The sequence below is a fragment of the Muntiacus reevesi genome, chromosome 2 (genome assembly GCF_963930625.1).
Source record: "Muntiacus reevesi chromosome 2, mMunRee1.1, whole genome shotgun sequence".
Classification (NCBI taxonomy): Eukaryota; Metazoa; Chordata; class Mammalia; order Artiodactyla; family Cervidae; genus Muntiacus; species Muntiacus reevesi.
Window position 1 is genome coordinate 52,085,298 of NC_089250.1, and position 24,237 is coordinate 52,109,534.

Consider the following 24,237-nt stretch of genomic DNA (forward strand, 5'->3'; position numbering starts at 1 on the left):
CACCTGGGAAGCCCAGAAATGTATTGAGTTACCTAGAAATTATCAAATATATATATATTTAAAACATTTATTTGGTTGTGCTAGGTCATAGTTGTGGCATGCAGGATCTTTATTTACAGCATGGGGACTCTTAGCTGCAACATGTGGGATCCAGTTCCTTGACCAGGCTTTGAACCCAAGATTCCTACAATGGGAGCGTGGAACCCCAGCCACTGGACCACCAGGAAAATCCCTGTCAAGTGTATCTTAAGGGAAGGACAAGAATCAGGAAACTGGCAAGAATGAGAGGATTCTGCAAATCAAGCCTACAAAAGTACTGGGGACAGGACTGGAGGGTGAGTGGGGAGTGGACAGTGCCTCATTTTGGAAACAGCACTCAGGTGTCTGGTGTGGGACCTCCTCCCACAGTCTCACCCCCTACACAGCTGATGGCCCTGTCCCAGCTCCCAGGTGGGAGTTTCATCCAAGCCTGAGCACATGCAGTTGCCACAGTGATTAACTTAGAGATAGGGGTGGGCCCATGATTTAATTTAACTGGTCTGAAGTTTTTCTCTTTTGGGTGGTGGGGCATGGATAGGGAGAGGATTGGGACAGAGCAGTTGGTTTTCTACTGGAGTCAGTGATTTGATAGAAGTCTGGTGCTATTGGATCCATACTGTGGAAGAAAAAAAAAAGGTGTCCAAGAAAGAAGTCAAAGGAGAGGAAATTACTCATGAGGTAGAGACTTCTGATGGCACCTCTTCAGTCCCCAGATGTAGGGGACTGAATATTAATAAATATTAATAAATTATTAATATTAATAAATTCTCCCCTCTTTTTTTTAAAAAAACCAGTTAGAGATGGGTTTTTGTTGTCAGCAATTCAGTCTTGACTCTCCTCTTGCTTGGAATACATTGAGGTCATCAGAATTAGATTTAAAAACATGAGAGTAACAAGCTGTCTCTTGCTCCTAAGAGAGGTGAAGCAGATTCTTACCTGTTCAAGTGTTTCTGGCTGAGTCTTTGAACACAGGGAGAGGTTTGTTTGTCTTTTCCCTGGATCTTTGCTTCTTTCTCTCTTCCTCTGCTGCGGAGTTGATATGAGGTTGGGATGGAAGTCCAAGCAATTTAAAATCTACTTGGTGAAGAGTTCCTTACCCCCTCACGGAAGCTGATAAGAACAAGATCCACTCCTGTGACAACAGATGAGAAAACCAAGGCTCAGGATGGCGAGATGATTAGGTCAAGGAGACACACACTGAAAAGATCAACCTGCCCATGGCTATCTGTTTCTTTCGCTGCAGTCTCCCACTTTGAAAGGAGATCCAGACCTTGCTTGTCCAGGGCAGTCTCTTCACCTGCTCCCTAGCCTTTCTGAGGACATGGCCTCCCCTCCCCCTGGCATACAGTACCTGGTCTACATTAAACACTGGACAGATACTTGTGATGACAGAAGAGACTGAGGAAGTGAGATGTGAAGAAGAAAAGGAAGACTTTGAAGCGAATAAATATTTTATGTGCTGAGTGGGATACTTGAAGCCTAACATCTTTTTTAAAATTAATTTTATTTATTTATTATGGATTGTGCTGCATGACCTGCATCTAGCTGCCCATCACCCACTGACAAAGGCACGTCTTTCCCTCTGGAAGAGGCTGCCCAGAAAACCCAGATTGTGTTAGCACCCTTGCATTCTCTAGTTATGGAATCAGACCAGAAGTGCTCAATCTGGGTTCATCTAAAGATCAAGGGGTCAAGGAGGGGGTGAGCGACACACAGCACTGGAAATGTTGATTTCATTGTCTAGATTTCTGCTTCTTTTCATACCCTAGTTAGAAACATTTCCGGGCAGTTCTGCTTGCCTTATCTTCAGTAGAACAGGAAGGCAAACCACAAGTTCCCTTGAATCATCTCCTCTAGTAGTTTTTGTTTTCATTTCTAGCAAATTCTTTTTGAACATCGCATCTTATATGTAAACCCAATATGTAAGTCAGATCACAGGAGAATCTGTCTCCCTGAGCTTGCAGCCCTTCTCTCTTCTCAGTCTCTGCCCCTCTCTTCTCCCCTTTCCCCACCTGCCTCCCCGTCTTGCTCCACCCCACCCCCATGGGCCTCTGTATTTGTCACGATGATACTGTTTACAAATGACAGGAGCTCCTAACAGAAAGTCCAGGCATAGGACTAACTTCAGGCATAGCTGGAGGCAGGTGCGCAAATGAGAACAGCCGGCATCCTGTCCCTTTCGTCTGCCTCCTGCTTTCTTTGATGGTGGCTTCATCCTCAGACACCACTCCTGCAGTCCCAGGCAACTTGGTGCCCAGTGGTCCATGGGAAGGGGGACCGCTCTTTCTGTCTCCGCAGGCTGCCTTGGGCCACATGGGGCTGCTGTTGCCAGCTGTGGTGGACTCGTGGACCAGGCACCTCCCTGCGGCTGATGGTGAGTGGGGTCTGAGTCACCTGATCTGCAGTCCTGTGGCAGCAGTCACCTGGGACCGCCATGGACAGGGGCAAAGCTGAAAATCTCCCATCGCGTCCGCTTCTGTCAGCTGCAGAGATGCCTGACTGAAGCCCAGGGACAGTGACAGACTTGCTCACGGCCACACCAGTCTAGAGACACACCGGGTCCCAGGCACTCCTGAATTCCAGTTCAGTTTCCTTTGTTGACACCCCCAGTGTTTTCAGAGAGGGGAAAACCGTTTTATTTCCTGATAAAGAGAGTTCTTCGAAGCACCTCTTGTGGCATCCATCCTAAGGGCCCATTAGGGACATTGCTCTTCTGTTCTCTCTGATGATGCATGAAAGTGCCAACCCTTTAAAATCCAGCACATGTCACCACATGAACGGAACACACACAGGGAAGGATTCTTTCCTTCCTGCAATTAGAAACCAAGAAAGAATCTTCCTTTCTTCTTTCTTTCTCAGTATCTATTTTTTGGGTCAGACCTGTGCTCTATATAACATTCAGGGAAATGAAGCAATTATCCAGGTATTTCATGGGAAATGCATTTCTTTGGCTTGAGCAACTCACATCATTAGCTGCTTCCCACTTCCACTCAACTGCTGGCTCTGCGGGTAAAGAGGCTTTCTGTGTCACCTGATGAAAAGAAGGCAAAAAGGAGAATATGTAAGGATTTTTCTGTATATTCATTATTAATACTTTCATTAGAAAGGACTTAAAGTTCTCTATTGGGTCTGAGAGCCGCTGGAGTCCCTTCAAACCTGAATAGCGTCGCCACAGGCCACATGCTCCATCACACAGTGGGTACCTGGGCAACCCATGGATCGAGGAGCCTGACTGTGGGCTGAGTCCCAGCTCTGCTCCTCGCATTCTGAGTAGCTCGAGTCTGGATGCTTAACCTCCTCCATGATCCTATTAATATGTTTCTTTTTCTACAGGACAAGATTTTAATAGTGCTTATTACCTCATAGGGTTTTCATGAGAATTCAGTGAGTTAATATGCCTAAGTGCTTAGTCCAATGTCTGGCACATAATAATATCAAGTAATGCATTTTATTATTATTGTCACTTACTTATTTGACTCTCACTTAAGTGTTCTTATGTGAGAAAGGTTGAGTTCTTCATTTGAAGAGTTTGCTTGTTTTCTTCATTTTGTCAACTGTTTCTTTCCAGTTCCTAGATTTATATTGTTCTGGGATGTTGTTGTTGTTTACTTGCTAAGTCATGTCCGACTCTTTGGGACCCCAAACCCTATAGAAAGTCATAGAAAGTCATCACAATTAACCTCAAAAGTTCAACTTAAATAAGGACCACAGGTGATGATTTCTAGGGGTGCCATAAGTCAACACCTGCTGTGATTCTGCCTTGGAGATAGAGGATGAAAGTGATCCCAACAAATGAATGAAGATCACAGTGTACTTTTATTTCCAAAAATTAAGCATTTTTTGAACCTGACTGTCCCCCTGCTTAAAATGCACAGTGGGTTTCCGCATGAAGGTCTGGGAAAGTGGTCATGGGGGAGACAGTGGCAGCATGACATCCAGGGTCATCTACTCCAGAAAAGCTTGCACTCCCAGGGCTACCCACAGACTCTGGAAGAGTATAGCAAGTAAAATGATGAATTGTCTCTTGGTTTTTATGACAGCTTGATGGAAGCTCTGTTATGAACATATCGACTCCTGGTTGTAGAAATAGTCCTTAAAGCCTCCCTCCACGGCAGCAATGACCCTCTGGGGTCACTGGGCCACGGTTCAATGATGCAGTTTTCAGGAGAGGTGCTAGGGTGTCCAGGTTGGACTTGGGGGTGTGAGTGGGCACCCCGAGTTTGAATCTCCACTTCTCTACTTGTATCTGAGTTTCTGTAGACTCCTGAGTTTCAGATGCCTCATCTGTAAAACAAGGATGAGCCTAGTATTTGCCTCAAGAGGTTATGCAGAGACCAAAGAAGTGAGTGCCTGTAAAGAACTTAGCCCAGTCCCTGGCATGGGGTCAGCTCTGCATGCAGATGTGTGTTTCTGGCTGTGCACTGTGCTCATGTATAAGTGCTCTGTGTCCCTGCTATTTAAAAGGAGGGCCCCAGGCCAGTAGCCACATCCTATGGGAGCTTGTCAGAGTCAGAATTCAGAATCTGAGAGAAGGACATTAGCGTATGTACACTACCAGATGGACAGCAGCTAGTGGGAAGCTCTGTGTAGCACAAGGCGCTCAGTTTGGTGCCGTGATGACCTGGAGGCCTGGGATGGGAGGGAATCGGAGGGAGGCTCAAGAGGGAGGATATAAATATACTTATAGCGGACTCACAAGGCTGTGCAGCAGAAACTAACACAGCATCATACAGCAATTGTACTCCAATTAAAAATAAAGGATAAAAGAAAGAAATTCAGAATCTTAAGCTCCACTCGCAACCTGTTGAATTAGCTTTAGCACTTGAACAAGATCCAGGGTGATTCCAGCAGGCATTCTGTTTAGAAGCACTGCTCTCAGCTAAAAGGTACATAGAAAGGGCAGCTGGGTCCGTTTTGATATGGAAACCTGTTGGCAGCATCATGTTGGTGCAAAAAGACATCAGCACCAGGGCACAAAATATACAGTGACCCTGACTTAGCTGGCATTTTGGGGCAGTCACATAACCCCTCTGGAATGAGGTTTTTTCATCTATGAGGTGACTCACCTATGTTGGAGACTTTAATGTGAAAAGTAATATAAAAGAGTGAAAACTATGTTATTTTATCTTGTTTACATAGAAAAAAGACATCATAATCCCTATGGCTGTCAATACCATTTTCAAAGAATTCAATTCCCCATCTTCCATGTTAATTTGCCGAGTGCAAAGACCTATTATTTGGTGTCTCGATTACAATAATGCAGAGTGACAGTGGCCCAGGAATTTCAGTCTGGTATGTTTGGAAACTAAATGGGAGAGTTTTGTAGTTTGGCAAAATAGCATTACCCTAGAAAAGACCAGCAGCGTGGTCAATGAGGATGTTTATACCACTGACAAAATAGTCATGGAATTGCAATGTCACGAACAATGGCCACAAGCAGAAGCCAGCAGGATGCTTCCAGGTGGTATGGTTCAATGTGACACATGTTTATCAGCCACAAAAGCCTTTAATTATTTTCAAACATCACAACCAAAGTGAGAAACAAATCATATTGTTCACATTAGCACAGATAAAATACAAAAACCCCAAAACATTACAGCACAAGAAAAATACACAGTTGTATACCGAAGACACAGCATAATGTAAGAATTCATGGGAGAGCGGAACGTGGGGACATCCAGAAAGTACAGTCCAAAGTCCCCTGGGGTGGAAGTGGGTCTGATGGATGCATGCAGCACACAGCTTTGGACAGGGTTCATCAGCAAAGCTTGCCTTGAGTTCACAGGAGTGAATCACTTTACTTGATACAGTATAGACCTTGATAATAGGGTCACCCAACAGTAACACCATGTTGAACAAAAGGAACTATGAATTAGAAACCATCCTCCTTCATAGATCACAGCAAATAGAAAACCTGTGATAGAGACTCAGTTCTTATGAACAAAACAGCTTCCAAGAAAACCACAGGCAGCTCAGAGTCTAACTCCCTGAAACTACAATCCAGCGGTTTCTTGAAACACATGTCCTCCCACCCACGATTCCCTCTCTTGTTTTAAAGACAGAAAAGGAATCATAGGAAAAATTGCCTTTTTGAAATAGGGAAATGAATGCCATAAAATAGCAAGATATCAAAATACTTTGTACACAGGTATGTTCTGATTCTCCAAAGCACTTTACTTCTCTTTCATTAGAGTCTTGCAAGCTGCCCTGTGTTGAATGCTTACAAGCCCAACAACAACAACAAAAAACAATATCAATAACACAAAAATAGAAGTGGGTTCCATTCCCATGCTATTTTGGTGGGGGGGGGGGGAAGGGGTGGAGTCAAGAAGAGGGGCAAACAGCATAGTATTACTTCTCCCACAAAGAGGTTGCTGTTTTCAGGAAGTTGTTTTACTGTAAATAGAATAATAGATGAGAAACTCAGTCTCTTATGAGATGAGGGCAAAGCTATTTGAGCAGCTGGCAGCTAGGTGTCGGTAGCCGTAACAGGTTTGCTTGAGGGAGATTTCAGCCACCCTTACTGTTACTGCAAATCCTTCAGTCTGTCTGACCTGAAACATGAAGGAGTGAGTGGGAAGCATCACAGACCCTGGATGCCTGAAAATGAATTCAGACAGCACCCGAGCAGCCCCCACAGGTCCTCCCCCACCAGTGACTGTTCGAGAAATCAGAGTTTGTGACTTACCCATGGCTAAGCCGGTAAAGAATCCGCCTGCAATGCAGGAGACACAGGAGACATGGGTTTGATCCCTGGGTCAGGAAGACCCCTGGAGGAGGAAATGACAGCCCACTCCAGTATTCTTGCCTGGAAAATCCCATGGACAGAGAAGCCGGGTGGGCTATAGTCCACAGGGTCACAAAAGAGTCAGACATGACTGAAGCGACTTAACACAACCGCACAGCATGTGGGCATCCTTTCAGAGAGCCTGTTATATCCATTTTTCCCTTTCAAAAGGCTCCCTGCAAGCATAAAAACAAAAGACACGTAGGATCATGACTAATAACATTTTTTATGTATTTCAAGTAGTTTTCTCCCTTCCTGCTAAACCCCTGGGCTGGCTGGAGGGTCGAAGGTGATCAGACTGAGTACCCTTCCCATGGCCCCATGTCTTATCCCACGTTCATGCTGTTGCAGCTACAGAGAATCTCCTTGAAGGTATTGCACAGCTCCAGGCTCCGGAAAGCATAGATCAGCAGGTTGGTGATGGAGGTGCACATGATGAAGATCAGGTGGGTGTTGAAGAGGGTGGTGTAGCAGACACAGTGGGGTTGGTGGGGCAGGTTACGATGAGGACAGGGTGGAGAAAGAAGGGGGCCCAGAAGAAGATGGAGACCCCCAGCAGGCTGGTGATGGTGACTGCCCCCTTCACACACAAGTGCTGCTGGCCAATGGGCCACCCCGTCGGCGGGCAGCAGTGCAGTGATGCACTCGATGTGAAGCAGGCTGAAGAGGAGCATGTGCACGTAGAGGGTGCCCAAGAGCAGCAGCATGGCAAGGAACATGCTGACCAGGCACACGGTGGCCATCTTCCTCTCAGAGTAGACGATGAACATCACACTGCAGACCCTGCAGCCCAGCCAGATGGCCGCAATCAAGACCAGCACCTTCCACATGGTCATGATGCTGTGGTAGCAAAGTATGTAGAAGATGGTGACGTACCTGTCGACTGCAATGGCCAGGAGGTTACAGATGGGAACCACCAGGGAGATGCAGATCATGGAGTCAAAGACGTTGTCCATGGGCTAACCCAGCGATCAAACCTGTGTCTCCTGCGTCTCCTCCATCAGCAGGCAGATTCTTTACCACTGAACTACCTGTCATTGTTGTTCAGTCACTAAGTCGTGTCCAAATCCTTGCAACTCCATGGACTGCAGCACGCCAGGCTTCCCTGTCCTTCACCATCTCCTGGGGCTTGCTGAAACTCATGTCCATCGAGTCTGTGATGACATCCAACCATCTCAATCTCTGTCGCCCCCTTCTCCTCCTGCCCTCAATCTTTCTCAGTATCAGGGTCTCCTCCAATGAGTTGGCTCCAGACTACCACCTGGGAATTCCTATAAAGCAGGTAACAGATGCCTAATAGGACCCCAAAGATGCCGTGTTTCCTCTTTGACTTGCTAATTTTCTAGATGCCCTGGCGGTAATATACTGACTCAACTTCTTGGATCAAATATTCCTCAGGTCTAGAATTTGCTGTAATTAAATGTTGAGGAAATCGAAGCTCTTCCCTTTGAGAAAAAGCTCATGAGATGAATGATTCACACTTTCCAATGAACCATGGCCTCCCTGTGATTTTTCTTGCTGCTTCTGCTAACTTTGCTATTCCCTCTGATGCACTGCTTCTTGTGTTTCCCAGTCTCCACTGATAGCTAAATTGTTCAAGAGCAGCAGGCAAGGCTCCTTGCAGCTCTGAGAGTCTTTCCAGCTGGGGAACTTCAAGAGGACTTGACTGTTGAAGGAGCCAGTGAGTGACACCATGAACAAAGCTCCTTATACCCAGGGGTTGGAGAGGGAATGGAATTAAATTTTAAATAATCCTCAGAATGCAGGGACTAAAGTGATGAGCATGTTTTAATTCATCAAATACTTTCTTGACAATCATCTGAGTTCAAACAGACACACGATGGTAGAGACTACTGGTTTGCCTTCCTCAGTATCTACTCTCCATCATGCCATAATAATAAAAAGATTACACATGGTGACCCAGAGCAAATATTCTGTTTTCAGTCCTCCTTGCAGCTAGGTGTGTCCTGTGGCTAAATTCTGGCCAGTAGGATGGCAATGGAAACTTTGTTTAGTAGCTTCCAACGACACTTTCTGAGGAGAGCTGGTGAATGCCCTTGGTTTTTTACTTCCATCCTGCTTTCTGAAGATAACTGTGATGGCTGGAGCTCCAGCCAACATCTTGGACCATGAGTACTAGTGCTACAGTTCAGGGATAAGAATCTGGAAAGAAATTAGATTCCTAAGGACTTATTGGCACAGAGCCACCTTACCTGGCCACCTCTGGACTTCTACCTGAGAACAAGAACAGTTTTATTTGTTCAAAGCCATCATTAAACAGCCTCAATGTCACCTTGATACCAAGAGCAGAAACTGAAGCTATAGCTCTCGTCTTGATTTCTGTGCCCGAGAATGTGTTTTCACTCATGAAGTCTTCTGACTTTATGAAGTGGTTTTCAGAGGCTTAGGAATGTTGTCCTTTGAAAGTTCCTGTGAGATGGCAGAAAATGGGGAGGTTTTATGCTCCACAGTAGATACTCAAAAGATATGTTAATTCAGTGAATGATGTAGGATCATGAAGCTAAACATTTATGAGCTGGAAATCTGCTAGGCTCAGACAGGGCCAGAATCCGAAAAGAAGCTCTTGTTCTTCTCAATTTACTCAACAATGACTTGAACAAAAGAAGGATGAGTTGGCCAATGTGCCATGACTTGCTTTGATGTTCGTCAAGTTTTCCTTGAAATAAACATCCCCATACATGTGCCTGCCTGCTTGAAGGATGTTTAATTTTTTCTCTTTGTAAATTTAATTATATTCATTGTAGAAAAACAATACAGAAAAGCTTAAGAAAGAAAATAAGTGATAGTACTGCTACCTTCCTTATGATATTCTCATTTTAGTCTTGATTTTATGAAAAACAAGATAAGTTTGTGACTAGAATTTACCCTCCCTCCTTGAGTTTTTCTCCTGCTTTCCCTACATTAAAGCATGTACAGGGCCCTGATCTTCCATAACTGGGGAGGGGCCCTGTGCCAGGGCAGGGAGGCTGGCTAAGTTGCCTATAAGACTCTTCCTTTGTTGTCTTTATTTCCACATCAGTGCTCATTGATGGAAGAAAAGAGGGACTTCTTCAGACTAGTGATGATTAACCTGGGGTTCCCAGAATGACCCCAACCTGAGTTTCACCTGGGCTGTACCAGGCAGGTGTGGTAAGGCCTCTATGAGTCGCTCACTTGTTTTTGACTCTTTGTGACCCCATGGACTGTAGCCCACCAGGCTCCCCTGTCCATGGGATTCTCCAGGCAAGAATAAGAATATTGGAATGGGTTGCCATTCCCTTCTCCAGGGAATCTTCCCCACCCAGGGATCAAACCCGCATCTCCTGCATTACAGGCAGATTCTTTACCATCCGAGCCATGGGGAAGCCCTAAGGCCCGAAACAGAATATGCACACACATCACTTAAGGATCTGGTTGAAATGCAGACTTAATCCCATGCCCAAGTGATGCTCATGCTGCTGGTTCAGACCACACCTGGAGTGGTGGGCCCTACAGGGTGTCAAGGTTGCTTTCAAGAATTTTGGCATAAGTGTCACCCAGACTTGTAACCTTTTCTGGTCAAAAAGACCAGAGCAGCTCACCTGGCAGAAAAACAAGGCCTTGGCAATGGGCATTTTGGGATGATGCTGTGCACACATGAGCAAAGACCACGGGGTTCTGGGTAAAAACCTTGACTAAACCCCAGATGGTAGGTGGAGGAAGGGCTGAGCCCAACCAAGGCCAAATTTCTTAAGATTTTTGCAGGACTAGGCTTAGAAGTAAAATTAAGTTGATTTATGAAAAATAAGACCTTCAGAACTAACCCCTATAAAAGATGTCCTTTTCATTATCAGGGACTGGAACACAAAACTAGGACGTCAAGAAACACCTGGAGTAACAGGCAATTTTAGCCTTGGAGTAAAGAAGAAGCATGGCAAAGGCTAATAGACTTCTGCCAAGAGAATGCACTGATCATAGCAAACACCCTCTTCCAACAACACAAGAGAAGACCCTACACATGGACATCACCAGATGGCCAACACCGAAATCAGATTGATTATATTCTTTGCAGCCAAAGATGGAGAAGCTCTATACAGTCAGTAAAAAAAAGACTGGAAGCTGACTGTGGCTCAGGTCATGAATTCCTTATTGCCAAATTCAGACTTAAGTCGAAGAAAGTAGGGAAAACCACTAGGCCATTCAGGTATGACCTAAGTCAAATCCCTTACGGTTATATAGTGGAAGTGAGAAATAGATTTAAGGGACTAGATCTGATAGACAGAGTGTCTGAAGAACTATGGACAGAGGTTCATAACATTGTACAGGAGGACAGGGATCAAGACCATCACCAAGAAAAAGAAATGCAATAAAGCAAAATGGCTGTCTGAGGAGGCCTTACAAATAGCTGTGAAAAGAAGAGAAGCCAAAATCAAAGGGGAAAAGGAAAGATATACCCATTTGAATGCAGAGTTCCAAAGAATAGCAAGGAGAGATAAGAAAGCCTTCCTCAGTGATCAGTGCAAAGAAAGAGAGGAAAACAATAGAATGGGAAAGACTAGAGAGACCTCTTCAAGAAAATTAGAGATACCAAGGGAATATTTCATGCAAAGATGGGTACAATAAAAGAGAAATGGTATGGACCTAACAGAAGCAGAAGATAGTAAGAAGAGGTGGCAAGAAAACACGGAAGAACTATACAAAAAAGATTTTCACGATGCAGATAATCACAATGATATGATCACTCACCTAGAGCCAGACATCCTGGAATGTGAAGTCAAGTGGGCCTTAAGAAGCATCACTACAAACAAAGCTAGTGGAGGTGATGGAATTCCAGCTGAGCTACTTCAAATGCTAAAAGATGATGCTGTGCAAGTGCTGCAACTCAATATGCCATCAAATCTGGAAAACTCAGCAGTGGTCACAGGACTGGAAAAAGTCTGTTTTCATTGGAATTCCAAAGAAAGCAATGCCATAGAATGCTCAAACTACTGCACATTTTCATTCATCTCACATGCTAGTAAAGTAATGCTCAAAATTCTCCAAGCCAGGCTCCAACAGTACGTGAACCATGAACTTCCAGATGTTCAAGTTGGACTTAGAAAAGGCAGAGGAACCAGAGATCAAATTGCCAACATGCATTGGATCATCAAAAAAGCAGGAGACTTCCAGAAAAACATCTATTTCTGCTTTATTGACTATGCCAAAGCCTTTGACTGTGTGGATCACAACAAACGGTGGAAAATTCTTAAACAGATGGGAATACCAGACCACCTGACCTGCCTCTTGAGAAATCTATATGCAGATCAGGAAGCAACAGTCAGAACTGGACATGGAATTATGGGCTGGTTCCAAATAGAGAAAGGAGTATGTCAAGGCTGTATACTGTCACCCGCTTATTTAATTTATATGCAGAGTACATCATGAGAAACGCTGGGCTAGATGAAGCACAAGCTGGAATCAAGACAGCTGGGAGAAATATCAATAATTTCAGATATGCAGATGACACCACCCTTACGGCAGAAAGCAGAGAAAAACTAAGGAGCCTCTTGATGAAAGTGAAAGAGGAGAGTGAAAAAGTTGGTTTAAAACTCAACATTCGGAAAATTAAGATCATGGCATCCGGTCCCAATACTTCATAGCAAATAGATGGGAAAACAGTGGAAACAGTGACAGACTTAATTTTGGGGGGCTCCAAAATCACTGCAGATGGTGACTGCAGCCATGAAATTAAAAGATGCTTACTCCTTGGAAGGAAAGTTATGACTAACCTAGACTGCATATTAAAAAGCAAAGACATTATTTTGCCAACAAATGTCCGTCTAGTCAAAGCTATGGTTTTTCCTGTAATCATGTATGGATATGAGTGAGTGAAGTTGCTCAGTCGTGTCCAACTCTTTGCAACCCCATGGACTGTAGCTTACCAGGCTCCTCCATTCGTGGGATTCTCCAGGCAAGAATACTGGAGGGGGTTGCCATTTCCTTCTCCAGGAGATCTTCCCAACCCAGGGATTGAACCCGGGTCTCCTGCACTGCAGGCAGACGCTTTACCATCTGAGCCACCAGGGAAGCTCCAATGGATATGAGAGTTGGACTATAAAGAAAGCTGAGCACCGAAGTATTGAAGCTTTTGAACTGTGGTGATGGAGAAAACTCTTGAGAGTCCCTTGGACTGCAAGGAGATCCAACCAGTCCATCCTAAAGGAAATCAATCCTGAATATTCATTGGAAGGACTGATGCTAAAGCTGAAACTCCAATACTTTGGCCACGTGATGGGAAGAACTGACTCATTGGAAAAGACCCCAATGCTGGGAATGATTGAAGGCAGGAGGAGAAGGGGATGACAGAGGATGAGATGGTTAATGGCATCACTGACTCAATGGACATGAGTTTGAGTAAACTCTGGGAGTTGGTGACGGACAGGAGGCCTGGCGTGCTGCAGTCCATGGGGTCACAAAGAGCTGGACACGACTGAGTGACTGAACTGAATTGATGAAAAATAAAGAAGTGTTCACTTTTTGACAAACATGAATTTGGGGACTGAAACATTTCATACTCTACCATGATGTACATTAAATAAGTTCGCCGCATGCTGCATAAACATTTTAAAAATCTTGCTTTGCTTCTGATTATGATATAATGAGGGTTTACCTGGTGCTCAGCGGTAAAGAATCTGCCTGCAATGCAGGAGTCTCAGGTTGGATCCCTGAGTTGGGAAGATCCCCTGGAGGAGGGCATGGCAACCCACTCCAGTACTCTTGCCTAGAGAATTCCATGGATAGAGGAGCTTGGCAGGCTACAGTCCATGGGGTCACACAGAGTCAGACACTACTGAAGCAACTAAGCAGCAGCAGCATGATATAATGAACGTTTTCCCAACTCTGAAATAACACACCTTTAACAATTCCATTCTAGGACAGTGAGTACCGGTCCACTGTGTTCAGCACTGTGTCTTCAATACTCAGCACAGTGCCTGGCATGGGGTGGAGGCTCATGAATTATTTGTTCATTCACTCAAGTGCAGACATGCCCTGATGGATGATCTCTCTGCGGTTGACCACTTAGATTGTTTTCAGGTTTATAAATCACGTTCTGGTAGGCATTCTTGGTGGAAACTTTTGTCCACACACTGGACTGGTTCCTTAGATATCAGCAGAAGTCAGTGAATTCACTGGTCAGTGAATATGCAGAACTGAAGGTGAATTTAGTTCATATTTCAGTTTCTCATAAAACCCTTGCTTATCACTCTGCAAAAACCCACATAATACAGACATAAACTTAATTTCGTATGATGTAAATTCTTCTTAAAATTTACTCCAAGTGTTAATCCACTGAAAGACTTGAATTACAGAGCTTAAGTTCGTATAAATTTAGCCCAGTTTAATATAAACTTAGATATCAATGAAGAAAAAGGTGGGATTTTTTCCCCCCTCTATGACGTGGCGCCGTCTAGTGGTTCTGTCAGAGAATGCAAGAACAAAAACGGGGGCATTAAAATGAATGGAGCTCATTTAACTTTCCTTCCCTTCTCCAATGGACCATCAAGCGGAGAAATAGCTCCAGAAGGAATGAAAAGCAAGCAGAAACAATGCCCAGCTGTGCATGTGTCTGGTGGTGAAAGTCTGATGCTGTAAAAAACAACAATGCATAGGAACCTGGAACATTAAATGGTCCATGAATCACGGTAAATTGAAAGTAATCAAACAGGAGATGGCAGGAGTGAACATCAACATTTGAGGAATCAGTGAACTAAAATGGATAGGAATAGGTAAGTTTAATTCAGATGACCATTACATCTACTACTGTGGACAAGAATCCTTTAGAAGAAATGGAGTAGCCCTCATAGTCAACAAAAAGAGTCAAAAATGCAGTACTTGGGTGCAATCTCAAAAATGACAAAATGATCTCAGCTTGTTTCCAAGGCAAACCATTCAGTATCACAGTAATCGTAGTGTATGCGCCAATCACTAATGAAGTTGAACATGAGGACCTACAAGACATTCTAGAACTAACACCAAAAAAAAAAAAAAAAAAATGTTCTTTTCATCATAGGGGACTGGAATGCAAAAGTAGGAAGTCAAGAGATACCTGGAGTAACAGACAAGTTTGGCCTTGAAATACAAAATGAAGCAGGACAAAGGCTAACAGTTTTGCTAAGAGAATGCACAATCATAACAGACATCCTCTTCCAACACAACAGATAACTCTAGACATGGATATCATCAGATGCTCAATACTAAAATCAGATTGATTATATTCTTTGCAGCCAAAGATGGAGAAGCTCTATACAGTCAACAAAAACAAGACCTGGAACTGACTGTGGCTCAGATCATGAACTCTTTATTGCCAAATTCAGACTTAAATAAAGAAAGTAGGGAAAACCACTAGGCCATTCAGGTACGACCTAAGTCAAATCCCTCATGATTATACAGTGGAAGTGACAAATAGATTCAATGGATTAGATCTGATAAACAGAGTGCTTGATGAATTATGGACGGAGGTTTGTAACACTGTATGGGAGGCAGTGATCAAAACCAACCCCAAGAAAAAGAAATGCAAAAAGGCAAAAATGGTTGTCTGAGGAACCCTTACAAATAGCTGAGAAAAGAAGAGAAGCAAAAGGCAAAGGAGAAAAGGAAAGATATACCCATCTGAATGCAGAGTTCCAAAGAATAGCAAGGAGAGATAAGAAAGCCTTCCCCAGTGATCAGTGCAAAGAAATAGAGGAAACCAATAGAAACAGAGGAAAGACTAGAGATATCATCAAGAAAATTAGAGATACCAAGGGAACATTTCATGCAAAGATGAACACAATAAAGGACAAGAAATGGTATGAAACTAACAGAGGCAGAAGATATTAAGAAGAGGTGGTTAGAACACACAGAAGAACTACACAAAAAAAGATCTTAATGACCCGGATAACTACCACAGTATGATTATTTACCAAGAGCCAGACATTCTGGGGTGCGAAGTCACGTTCAACACTATGAACAAAGCAAGTGGAGGTGATGGAATTCCAGTTGAGTTCATTCAAGTCCTAAAAGATGGTGCTGTTAAAGTGCTACACTCAATATGTTGACAAATTTGGAACCCCCAGCACTGGCCACAGGACTGGAAAAGGTCAATTTTCATTCCAATCCCCAAAAAGAGCAATGCCAAAGAATGTTCAAACTACCACACAATTGCCTTTATCTCACACGCTATCAAAGTAATCCTCAAAATTCTCCAAGCCAGGCTTCAACAGTACGTAAACCATGAACTTCCAGATGTTCAAGCTGGATTTAGAAAAGGCAGAGGAACCAGAGATCAAATTGCCATCTCTGGATCATCAAAAAAGCAACAGAGTTCCAGAAAACCATCTACTTTTGCTTCACTGACTATGCCAAAGCCTTTGACCGTGTGTATCACAACAAACTGTGGAAAACTCTTAAAGAGATGGGACTGCCAGGCCACCTTACCTCCCTCATAAAAAACCTGTATGCAGGTCAAGAAGCAACGGTCAGAACTGGACATGGAACAAGAGACTGGTTCCAAACTGGGAAAGCAGTACGTCAAGGCTGTATATTGTCACCCTGCTTATTTAACTTACATGCAGAGTGTATCATGGGAAATGCCAGGCTGGATGAAGCACAAGCTGGAATCAAGATTGTGGAGAGAAATATCAATAACCCCAGATATGCAGATGAGTCACTGTCGTTCATGGAGAGATGTTAACTAGTGTCTCATTACTTCTACTTTTTAATTTTCTAGTATGACTGATTTTGATTCACTCAATTTCTATTACATACTCTGTATTCCATAAGAACTTTACCAATAAGTTTTTCAACACACAGATATATTATTAAGAAAATCTATATCTAACTGATTTTACACTTAATTATGCCTTATAATACTCTGTTCTAGAGACCAAGGTTTTAAAAACACTTTTAATGAATGTTACTACTTTAATTAATATTACAAACCTAGACAACATTAAAAAGAAAAGACATCACTTTGTCAACAAAGGTCCGTACAGCCAAAGCCATGGTTTTTTCAGTAGTGACATACAGATGTGAGAGTTGGACCATAAAGAAGGCTGAGTGCAGAACTGATGCTTTCAAAGAGGTGTGCTGGAAAAGACACCTGAGAGTCCCTTGGACAGCAAAGAGATCAAACCAGTCAATCCTAAGGGAAATCAACCCTGAATGCCCATTGGAAGGACTGATGCTGAAACTAAAGCTTCAATACTTTGGGCACCTGATGTGAAGAGCCAGCTTACTGGAAAAGACCCTGATGCTGGGAAAGATGGAGGGCAGGAGGAGAAGGGGACAGCAGAGGATGAGATGGTTGGATAGCACTGCTAATTCAATGCACATGAACTCAGGCAAACTCCGGGAGATGGTGAGGCACAGGGAGACCTAGCATGCTGCGGCCCATGGGGTCACAAAGAGTTGGACCTGACTTAGCGACTGAACATCACCAACAGCAACAAGTACTTTAATTACAATGAGATGGTCTTTCCTCAAATTACCAATATCTTCAGAACTGATTTTTTAAGCCTTGGATAGACATCATAAACCTATATAAGAAATGATCACCTTGTGGGTGACTAATTGTTTCCACGTGAAAATAGGATAAGTCTAGGACCACACTGGATCCAAAGAGTAGAGTGCCATGAAGCAAGAATGCATACAACACAAAAATATTCGCTTTAAAAAATAGGAATTCTGAGGTCTAAATTTCTTAAGAGAAGTCAAAGAAACAAGCAAGAAATGCAAAAGTGAAACTTTAAACTCCATGTCAACACAAGGGCCCCTTTATCATTTCACATCCAACCATGTCAATGGTTTAAAATGGTTGTTCTGAAGTGTGCCCTGAGAATCCCTGAAGTCCAGAGACCCACTGGGCCAGGGGGTCCAAGAGGTCAAAACTATTTTCACAACAACTCTGAACGTTACTTCCATTGTCATTCTGTTCTGAGTGCAGCGAAGTTCTTCAGAGACAGGATAGGTGATATCAGAACTCTAATGACTCATGGAATTAGCCACTATGACCGTGTGTGCTTATATTTTTACATTTTGTAGTTTCATTGTCCAGGAGTCTCCGCGGAGGGGAGGGCCGGAGGTGGCCTGCTGCAGGGTCAGGGGCACCGAGTGCAGCAGTGCGGGCATGGGGCCTTTCGAAGGAGGTCACCATCATCCTCATTACCTCCACCATAGTCTGGCCTCAGGCCAAACAACAGGGAGGGAACACAGCCCCGCCCATCAACAGAAAATGGGATTCAAGATTTATTGAGCATGGCCGCACCCATCAGAACAAGACCCAGTTTCCCCCTCAGTCAGTCTCTCCCATCAGGAAGCTTCCATAAGCCTCTTATCCTTCTCAATCAGAGGGCAGACAATGAAAACCACAGTCACAGAAAACTAACCAATCAGATCACACGGACCACAGCCTTGCCTTCAGTTCAGTCCCTCAGTAGTGTCCGACTCTTTGTGACCACATGAACTGCAGCACGCCAGGCCTCCCTGTCCATCACCAACTCCTGGAGTTTACCCAAACTCATGTCCACTGAGTCAGTGATGCCGCCAGCCAACTCATCCTCTGTCATCCCCTTCTCCTCCTGCCCTCAATCTTTCCAAGCATCAGGGTCTTTTCAAATTAATCAGCACTTCACATCAGGTGGCCAAAGTACTGGAGTTTCAGCTTCAAACATCAGGCTTCCAATGAGCACCCAGGACTGATCTCCTTTAGGATGGACTGGTTGGATCGCCTTGCAGTCCAAGAGACTCTGAAGAGTCTTCTCCAACATCACAGTACAAAAGCATGAATTCTTCAGCGCTCAGCTTTCTTTATGGTCCAACTCTAATATCCATACATGACTACTGGAAAACCATAGCCTTGACTAGACAGACTGATATTGGCAAAGTAATGTCTCTGCTTTTTAATATGCTGTCTAGGTGGGTCATAACTTTCCTTCCAAGGAGTAAGCATCTTTTAATTTCATGGCTGCAATCACCATCTGCAATGATTTCGGAGCCCCCCAAAATAAAGTTAGCCACTGTTTCCACTGTTTCCCCATCTATTTGCCATGACGTGATGGGACCAAATGCCATGATCTTAGTTTTCTGAATGTTGAGCTTTAAGCCAACTTTTTCACTCTCCTCTTTCACTTTCATCAAGAGGCTTTTTAGTTCTTCTTCACTTTCTGCCATAAGGGTGGTGTCATCTGCATATCTGAAGTTATTGATATTTTTCCCGGCAATCTTGATTTCAGCTTCTGCTTCTTCCAGCCCAGCTTCTCATGATGTACTCTGCATATAAGTTAAATAAGCAGGGTGACAATATACAGCCTTCATGTACTTTTTCGTCTAACTCAATGAAATTATGAGCCATGCGTTGAAGGGCCACCCAAGACAGACGGGTCATGGTGGAATGTTCTGACAAAACGTGGTTCACTGGATAAGGGAATGGCAAACCACTTCAGTATTCTTGCCCTGAGAACCCCATGAACAGTATGAAAAGGCAAAAAGATAGGACACTGAAAGATGAACTAACCAGGTTGGTAGGTGCCCAATATGCTACCCGAGATTAGTGGAGAAATAACTCCAGAAAGAGTGAACAGATGGAGCCAAAGCAAATAAACCCCTAGCTGTGGATGTGACTGGTGATGGAAGTCAGGTCCGAGGCTGTAAACAGCAATACTGCACAGGAACCTGGAATGTTAGGTCCATGAATCAAGGCAGATTGGAAATGCCAACAGGAGATAGCAAGAGTGAACTTCGACATTTTAGGAATCAGTGAACTAAAATGGACTGGTTTGTGGTTTAGCCCCTAAGCCATGTCTGACTCTTGTGACACCATGGACTGTAGCTCGCCAGGCTCCTCTGGCCATAGGATTTTCTGAGCAAGAATGCTGCCGTGGGTTGCCATTTCCTTCTCCAGGAGATCTTCCTGGCCCAGGCATTGAACCCAGGGCTCCTGCACTGCTGGCAGATTCTTTACCAACTGAGCTGTGAGGGAAGCCCCCAGATGGACTGGATTGGGTGAATTAACTCAGATGACCATTATATCTACTACTGTGAGAAAGAATCCCTTAGAAGAAATGGTGTAGCCATCACAGTCAATAAAAGTCCAAAATGCAGTACCTGCATGAAATCTCAAAAATGACAGAATGATCTCTGTTCATTTCCAAGGTGAACCATTCAGTATCACAGTAATCCAAGTCTATGCCCTGACAAGTAACGCCGAAGAAGCTGAAGTTGAAGGGTTCTGTGAACACCTACAAGACCTTTTAGAATTAACACCCCAAAAAGATGTTCTTTTCATTATAGGGGACTAGAATGCAAAACCAGGAAGTCACGAGATACCTGGAGTAACAGGCAAATTTGGCCTTGGAGTGCAAAATAAAGCAGAGCAAAGGCTAATAGACTTTTGCCAAAAAAAAAAACGCACTAGTCACAGCAAACATCCTCTTCCAACAACACGAGAGAAGACTCTACACACGGACATCACCAGATGGTCAACACCGAAATCAGACTGATTACAGTCTTTGCAGCCAAAGATGGAGAATCTCTATACAGTCAACAAAAACAAGACCTGGAACTGACTGTGGCTCAGATCATGAACTCTTTCTTGCCAAATTCAAACTTAAATTGAAGAAGGTAGGGAAAACCACTAGACCATTCAGGTATGACCCAAATCAAATCCCTTACAATTATACAGTGGAAGTGAGAAATAGAGTCAAGGGTTTAGATTTGATAGACAGAGTGCCTGAAGAACTATGGACGGAGGTTCACGACACTGTACAGGAGGCAGTGATCAAGACCATTCCCAACAAAAAGAAATGCAAAAAGGCAAAACGGTTGTCTGAGGAGCCCTTATAAATAGCTGTGAGAAGAAGAGAAGTGAAGGCAAAGCAGAAAAGGAAAGATAGACCTATTTGAATGCAAAGTTTCAAAGAATAGCAAGGAGAGATTAAAAAAAAAAAAAAAAAAAGCCTTCCTCAGTGACCAATGCAAAGACATAGAGGAAAACAATAGAATAGGAAAGACCAGAGATCTCTTCAAGAAAATTAGAGATACCAGGGGAACATTTCATGCAAAGATGAACATGATAAAGGACAGAAATGCTATGGACCTAACAGAAGCAGAAGATATTAAGAAGAGGTGGCAAGAATACACAGAAGAACTATAAAAGATCTTCACAACCCAGATAATCACAATGGTATGATCACTCACCTAGAGCCAGACATCCTGGAATGTGAAGTCAAGTGGGCCTTAGGAAGCACCACTATGAGCAAAGCTAGTGGAGGTGATGGAATTCCAGTTGAACTATTTCAAATCCTAAAAGATGATGCGGTAAAAGTGCTGCACTCACTATGCCAGCAAATTTGGAAAACTCAGCAGTGCCCACAGGACTGGAAAAGGTCAGTTTTCATTCCAATCCCAAAGAAAGGCAATGCCAAAGAATGTTCAAACTACCGCACAATTGCACTCACTTCACATGCTAGCAAAGTAATCCTCAAAATTCTCCAAGCCAGGCTTCAACAGTACATGAACTATGAACTTCCAGATGTTCAAGCTGGATTTAGAAAATACAGAGAAAGCAGAGATCAAATTGCCAACATCTGTTGGATCATCGAAAAAGCAAGTGAGTTCCAGAAAAACATCTACTTCTGCTTTATTGACAGTCAAAGTCCAAAGCCTTTGACTGTGTGGATCACAACAAACTGGAAAATTCTTAAAGAGATGCGAATACCAGATCACCTGACCTGCCTCCCGAGAAATCTGTACGCAGGTCAAGAACCAATAGCTAGAACTGGACATGGAACAACAGACTGGTTCCAAATTGGGAAAGGAGTACATCTAGGCTGTATATTATCACTGTGCTTCTTTAACTTATATGAAGAGTACATTATCCGAAATTCTGGATTGGATGAAGCACAAGCTGGAACCAAGATTGCCAGAAGAAATATCAATAACCTCAGATATGCAGATGATGCCACCCTTATGGCAGAAAGCGAAGAAGAACTAAAGAACCTCTTGATGAAAGTGAAAGAGGAGAGTGAAAAAGTTGGCTTAAAACTCAACATTCAGAAAACTAAGATCATGGCATTTGGTCCCATCAGGTCATGGCAAATAGATGGGGAAACCATGGAAACAGTGACAGACTTTATTTTGGGGGGCTCCAAAATCACTGTAGATGGTGACTGCAGCCATGAAATTAAAAGACGCTTGCTCCTTGGAAGAAAAGTTATGACCAACCTAGACATCATATTAAAAAACAGCACAAATAAACAAATGGGACCTAATGAAACTTAAAAGCTTTTGCGCAACAAAGGAAACTATAAGCAAGGTGAAAAGACAGCCCTCAGATTGGGAGAAAATAATAGCAAATGAAGCAACAGACAAAGGATTAATCTCAAAAATATACAAGCAACTCCTGAAGCTCAATTCCAGAAAAATAAATGACCCAATCAAAAAATGGGCCAAAGAACTAAACAGACATTTCTCCAAAGAAGACATACAGATGGCTAACAAACACATGAAAAGATGCTCAACATCACTCATTATCAGAGAAATGCAAATCAAAACCACAATGAGGTACCATTACACACCAGTCAGGATGGCTGCTATCCAAAAGTCTATAAGCAATAAATGCTGGAGAGGGTGTGGAGAAAAGGGAACCCTCTTACACTGTTGGTAGGAATGTAAACTAGCACAGCCGCTATGGAGAACAGTGTGGAGATTTCTAGAAAAACTGGAATTAGAACTGCCATATGACCCAGCAATCCCACTGCTGGGCATACACATTGAGGAAACCAGATCTGAAAGAGACACATGCACCCCAGTGTTCATTGCAGCACTGTTTATAATAGCCAGGACATGGAAGCAACCTAGATGCCCATCAGCAGACGAATGGATAGGGAAGCTCTGGTAAATATACACCATGGAATATTACTCAGCCATTAAAAAGAATTCATTTGAATCAGTTCTAATGAGATGGATGAAACTGGAGCCCATTATACGGAGTGAAGTAAGTCAGAAAGATAAGGACCAATACAGTATACTAACACATATACATGGACTTTAGAAAGATGGTAACGATAACCCTATATGCAAAACAGAAAAAGAGACACAGATGTACAGAACAGAATTTTGGACTCTGTGGGAGAAGGCGAGGGTGGGATGTTTAGAGAGAACAGCATCAAAACATGTATATTATCTAGAGTGAAACAGATCACCAGCCCAGGCTGGATGCATGAGACAAGTGCTCGGGCCTGGTGCACTGGGAAGACCCAGGGGAATCGGGTGGAGAGGGAGGTGGGAGGGGGGATCGGGATGGGGAATACATGTAAACCCATGGCTGATTCATGTCAATGTATGACAAAAACCACTACAATATTGTAAAGTAATTAGCCTCCAACTAATAAAAATAAATGGAAAAATAAATAAATAAATAAATAATAAAAAGCAGAGGCTTTACTTTGCCAACAAAGGTCCATCCAGTCAAAGTTATGGTTTTTCCAGTAGTCATGTATGGATGTGAGAGTTGGACCATAAAGAAAACTGAGCACTTAAGAATTGATGCTTTTGTACTGTGATGTTGGAGAAGACTTTTGAGAGTCTCTTAGACTGCAAGGAGATCCAACCAGTCCATCCTAAAGGAAATCAATGCTGAATATTCATTGGAAGGACTGACGCTGAAGCTGAAACTCCAATACTTTGGCTACCCAATGAGAAGTACTGACTCATCTGAAAAGACCCTGATGCTGGGAAAGATTGAAGGCGGGAGGAGAAGGGGCCAACAGAGGATGAGACGGTTGGATGGCATTAACAACTCAATGGACATGAGTTTGAGCAAACTCTGGGAGTTGGGGATGGACAGAGAAGCCTGGGGTGCTGCTGTCCATGGGGTTGCAAGGAGTCAGACACGACTGAGCGACTGAACTGAACTGAACTGAGGTGTTGCCTCTGAGCCATCCCAAGAGAGCCTTCCACATTTCAGGGAACTGCCAAACAGCGAGTCACCTGGTTGCTCCCAGGAATCTTGTGTTTTTCTCTGCCTGGGTCACATGGTGCCTCAGCTGCATGCTTCTCAGGGATCACCTCTCACTGTCGGACTGGACTGTTGAATCTGTTGGCCATTTTTGTGCCTTTATTTGCAAGGAGAGATCACTGGGAAGAAAGGGTCGCCTTTCTGTCAGCCGGTGACTCTCAGTACCCCCGTTCTATGGCAGGTAGGCTAAGAGTGGGTTCTGGTACATCCCGGGAGCCTCTCTCAGACTCACCCCTTGGCTACATTCTCAGAAACTGGAAAATTTAAACTCTGCAAAAGGCCTGGCCCCAATAGAAACAGGAACAACAAAAACACATGGCCTCTGAACAGCACACTGGCTTTTGCCAAAGGCAGGGAAAGGACTCGGTCTCCTTCTGCTCAGTCCTTCACGGCCCGC

At 43.6% G+C, this 24,237-nt stretch overlaps 1 non-coding gene and 1 pseudogene across 1 annotated transcript; both read right to left on the bottom strand.

Moving 5' to 3' along the window:
* Positions 1 to 7,152: 7,152 nt before the first annotated feature.
* On the bottom strand, positions 7,153 to 7,782 carry LOC136157888 (melanocortin receptor 3-like; annotated as a pseudogene).
* Positions 7,783 to 12,799: 5,017 nt separating this feature from the next.
* On the bottom strand, positions 12,800 to 12,871 carry TRNAC-GCA (transfer RNA cysteine (anticodon GCA)). The gene has a single exon. It is a non-coding gene; the product is annotated as a tRNA-Cys (tRNA).
* Positions 12,872 to 24,237: the final 11,366 nt, after the last annotated feature.